This window comes from Solanum lycopersicum, chromosome 7 (genome assembly GCF_036512215.1).
Source record: "Solanum lycopersicum chromosome 7, SLM_r2.1".
In the NCBI taxonomy this organism is placed as follows: domain Eukaryota; kingdom Viridiplantae; phylum Streptophyta; class Magnoliopsida; order Solanales; family Solanaceae; genus Solanum; species Solanum lycopersicum.
Genome location: NC_090806.1, coordinates 27,475,156 through 27,480,562, shown reverse-complemented (window position 1 = coordinate 27,480,562; position 5,407 = coordinate 27,475,156). Strand labels below are relative to the sequence as shown.

Here is a 5,407-nt window from a genome sequence, read left to right as displayed (position 1 = left end):
GAGAACAATTTTATAGTGTTGCCTTTTCTATATCATGTATGACAACACTTTGAAGTGTAGTCCGTGCCCATGTGATTACCACAATATACTGTCCTAAGGCTACACTTTGAAGTGTGGTCATATCATTTTGGCCATATTATATATGCCATAATTTCTAAATAAAAACTTCCAATATTATCTAACAATGAAATATCATGCATTAAATTGGCTCATAAGTAATTCAAATACATAGATTTGCAATAAACCTCAAAACATTGTACGTCTTGTGTACTTACACATACTAATACAACAATATTCAAAATACGTGTACACAATTGTTTAAAAAGTAATATTACAATAGTTCATAAACGCTTCATAATCCACTTCAATGAGATCGAATTTACTTGTATCGAGCCTTCAAATTTGATCACCACCATTTCCCTATACATTTAGAATTTACGACAAATAAGATTGCAATAAATGTAGATGTTAATGATGAGTAAAATAATAATGGAGTTGATTTGAATAAGACACCAAAAGTAGATGTTTAGCTATAATATGAATCCTAGATGTTAAAGATAAGCATGTAACCTTAATAAAACAAAAAAACATACATCCTAAATATTCAACTTCATTTCAAAACTTTCAGATTGATTTCCAAATTCCATATTTCGAAATTTCCAGATTTCAAGATTTCCAGATTTAAAATTTCCTGATTTCCAGATTTAAGATTTCTTAATTTCAAAATTCCAGATTTGCAGATTCCATGTACGAACGATGTTTTAGGCCTGCAGTTCATGTTTTGAGGCCTCCAGTTCATATCTGAGCAATTCTTGTATTATTTCAGGCATGCAGTTCATAACTAAGCAATGCTTGTATTATTTTAGGACTGCAGTTGATTATACTTATTTTATTCATGAACTTACTCAGGCCGGCAGGTCATTAAACATTTATTATTCATATACTTTCTCCAGTCTACATAATACAAAACAGAACAAATTGGAAGAAGAGGTTTCAGTTCTAGTCCTTGATATAGAATGCCAAGTTGAATTTAAATTCAAGGTTTCAGAACTTTATAGTTCCAAATGAAATCTAGAATCACAACTTATATCACATGACACAAAATAAAAATCTTGGCAGGCAATATGTCTGCACCTTCCATATAGGTATCAGAAGAAAGGGTTAGAGACAAATTGACAACAAAGCCTGTCACCTTTGTGATACCCAATATAGAATGTAACAAATATAATTTTGTGAGGTTGTTACTTGTATTTGATCATTCAGCCTATGGAGCAAAATGACAGTAACCAAACAGGGAATTAGTAAATCAGTAAACTTCAGCCTACTCAACCCAATGACCCTAGTGTACAACTATTGGGTAAACCTCCAAATAATAACACTCCTACCGGAAACAAGGCAGGCAATGTATGCATAAGATAATGCGTTACAACACTAAGTTGTAGGCGCTGTCAGATAAGGTGGTGTGATTGATGGTCTACATGACATTAATCCTTCACCCGACACATTACATATTCTCTGTGCTCGAGCCACCTCTATATTAATACTACTTAACACTATGGAAAACAAAGCCAATGTCATAAATTTTTGGCAAATTTATAATGCTCCATTTCCTTCTTTCTTTTAAAATGTGTGTATGAAAGTGAATAATATAAAGGGTTTATATAGTTATAATAAGATAGGTAAGAATTTAATATGTGTTGTGTGATTGGTTATGGGTGATGATAGTGTAACAATTGGAAATCCGTGAAAGTTCATTGTATTGGTTATAGCTCTGTAAATACTTCACAAATATCTCATATTTTTGGTCAACAACATTTCAAGTGTTTCTGAATATATCAACCAGAAAATGACACCATTGATAACAATTTTTTTCCATGGCAGTTTGCTAAAAATATCTAAAATATCACTACCAATCATGGACAGCCAGATGAAGCCACAACTACACATACAAATCTGCAAGCCATTATACTATTTCTACTCATAACAACTATAATTATCTTGTTGTGCAAGAAAAAACTAACAGCCAACAAGAACAACTACAAAAAGTTGAGGAAAATTCAGCTGAGACGTTCAAGAGGAAAGAAAGTTAGAGAAAAGCCTTAAGGAACCAAGTTAATACCTGTTGATGAATCCAATCATGAGTTGACCCTGAAGAATGTGGAATATATTTGCCTCTTACAGCTTGTCCGCTACTTGCATGAGCAACAGGTGAAACAATATTAGATCCAACAACCCCTTGTATATCTTGAACATTCAATCCAACGTGTTTTGAAACAATTGTCTAAAAAAAAAAGTCGCATTTCTACTCTCATTTCATTAATTTTTTCATTCATTTATTTCTTCAGAGAAAAGATTTCATTAGCATGCTCTTGTTTTAGCCTGTTAATTTCTTCATCTTCTTTTAGAGAACTTGTTTACACTCATCTGTCATAATACCTAAGTCTGCCAGGTTGGTCCTTTCCAAACACTGCCATAAAGGCATCATCTGTCGTTTCCCCAGAATTTTGATGATATTGAAGTTCAGTCTATTGAATAAAATAAACATTTGTAGTTAACAGTAAGAACTATCTACACTCTACACAATAAATAATATATCTTTCTGAATTAAATTCACCAATATTCCTCTTTAAGAACTTACTATTGCAATTTAAGTGTCGGCCTGAATTTCCTTTCCCGTCTTTGTACGAGTTGCAATAAACATTTCACGTTGTGATGGTTCTTCATTGTTTTCGTTGACTGTATGCCTACAAATTCAATAAAAAAAGATATTTAAAAAAAATTTGACTTTTATGATAAGTATGTAAAAATTAAATTCATATGTCTGCAAGTATTACCAATTTCACTCGTGCTCTTGAAAAATAACTGGCGCCATTCAATGCTTGCACTATTGTTTTTTCCTGTTTTTTGAATTCATTTCAGCTATGGACTATAATTAAAAAAATATGTTTAAATTGATAAATAAAAAAGAAAAGAATATATATGATACAAAATATGTCAAAGAATAGAAATGCACTAATTTAGCCTTACTTGAACAGTTGGGTACTTCCAATACTCGATCAACTTGCAGAATAGAGCTTCTGGAATGTCTTTAGGACGTTTTGCTAGAATTTCCTCAAGAGTACTATTTTTATCATAAACTCTCTTTATTTTTTTGTTTGTGTCGCCTCCAAGAATCACGAAGACCAGTAATCACCCACTTCTTTCATTCTATCGGAATTAGGAATTTGGACTATGCAAAACAAAATATATTTATCTTCACTAGTAAAAAACAATTAAAAATGCAATTTCAAAATTGATTGGTCTTACATTGATTTATGTCCACATGCGTTTTAATATATTTTGGCACAACATGCCAACTAATGTACATCAAGCGGATGAATCTAGGATTCTGGCAATTGTTCCGATAAAATTGGTTAATTCTAACACTATCTTATTGGTTTGTCCCACCGCCTGTCCTTTATCATATGTCACTTCCTCTATTTCTTCTAAAGTTCTTGCATGAATATTCTTACATATTGTTTTTCCTCGAACATTTTCCTGCTTCGATATCTCTAAAAGACAGGAAATAAGAAATTTCTTTATAATGAGTAATAAATCTTACAGGATATAAAACATACCTTTTGTACTACAAATTAATATCAACATCCTCGTTAACTGCATCCTTTCCTATTTCTACTTCATCCTCAATATCATCCAATCCTTTATTGTGGAGATGAATCGAAGGAGTAGGTGTATACTCGACATCAGCAACTGTGTGGTTGATTTGTTTTCTTTCATCGCCTATGACTATCCTTTGTTGTTTCTTAACCTTATCAAAACTAGTAGGTTGTATGAATGACTTCTTCTTTATGTGTTTCTTTACTGGTAGATGATGAAAAATATCATGTTCTTTCTGTACCTCTTTGTCTTTCAGAAATTTTTCAACACTAGTGGTTGGTAGGACCAACTTCCTCTTCACCTTTTTGAAGTTTAATAGATCCTGAATTTCATGTTGTTCCTATCCATTACGTAGTATTGTTCCAGTCACATGTACAGACGAAGTAACATTTTCATTAGACGACATTTGGAACCTGAAATTGGGCATAGGCAATTTAAATCCTTTCTCTTGAATGGACTCTCAAGATTGAAATGACCTTGGTTTGTTCTGTTCTTTTCCTATAATCATATTTGCAGTACTAAGTTCTTCCATGGGAGATAACTGAATAACTGATTTGTGGCCAACAAATTCAGTTTTTCCTTGTTATGGAATGAAATACTAAAATTTCTTTCTTTTAAGCGCTACTGGTAGGTGCTCTTTCTTAGATTTATAATTGCGTTCGTTTGGAACATTTTCTCTCCAAATCATAAATTTATTGACCAATTCAGCACGTGAACAGTATTGAATATCAGCATCCGGATTCTTCAATGGACTTTGAGCCTTATTATGATTCGAACCCTTTTTCTTTAGTATTGCTGATTAATTCATTCTTCTTGCTTTTCCCTTTAATTAAGTAGACCTACAAAATAATAATCATAAAAACGAACTGGCCACAAACTTAATAGTTATAGATTTAAAATATTAAAGAGTGTTCTTTTTCATATACAAACATAGTGGTGGAAGAAATCCTTGCAGTCATACTTCCCTTGTACAGAATATTTCTCATACTTTCCTTCTATAAGTCATGATTTTCATCTTTCACCTTACATAGCTTGATAATTCCTTACCTCTCTCATTCAAAAACCAGAAGCTATACATAACGATATATCATCAATTCTTATAATTGTTGCACTGACTTTGACAATAAAGTTTAAAACCAAGCTTCTTTTATTAGGACTTCTCATAATGGATCAGTTTTCCTAAGTAAAAAATGGATTATCTTGTTTGAAGGGAATATTAACTAAGGACTGCCAAAATATTTCTCTATTTATGTCTCATTGTAAAATTTTATTTTTTTCATATAGTCGTACAACAACTCTTAAACTTTCATAGGCTGCATTAAAGAATAAAAATGTTATAGGCAAGGTTGCTGCCATAGACAAAAAAGCCAATTCATTATTTTAGGCAATTGGATACTTCCAATAAGGCAATTGGTTCAATTTATAGTAAATGATACCTTTTTCATCTCCGAGTAAGTAGAAATGTAACCTTCAGATATTGATAAGCCAACAAGGTTCTGAAATGCAAGAATACTTTTACAATTCCTATGAACTCTAGTGAACTGACTAAAAAGGTTGTGTTATTATTTGCAGACTGCATGTTAACTATCTTACAATTAGTTTTGTTCAAATTATGTCGAAGTTCAAACTGATTGTAAATATTTTTCCAATTTTAAGACTTCTCGTTTTGTTTAAATCTCTTCATTGGTCCTCTTCTTTAGCATTTTTCTCTAAAATATGCTAGAGATAGAGATCTTAAAGGAAATAAGTA

General features: G+C 31.8%; 1 long non-coding RNA gene across 1 annotated transcript; it reads right to left on the bottom strand.

The window, feature by feature from the left end:
* Positions 1-268: 268 nt before the first annotated feature.
* LOC138337587 (uncharacterized) lies at positions 269-2,915 on the bottom strand. The gene is made up of 4 exons (XR_011210881.1): positions 2,835-2,915; positions 2,639-2,744; positions 2,120-2,189; positions 269-420 (listed from the first exon to the last, which is right to left on the bottom strand). It is a non-coding gene; the product is annotated as an uncharacterized lncRNA (long non-coding RNA).
* Positions 2,916-5,407: the final 2,492 nt, after the last annotated feature.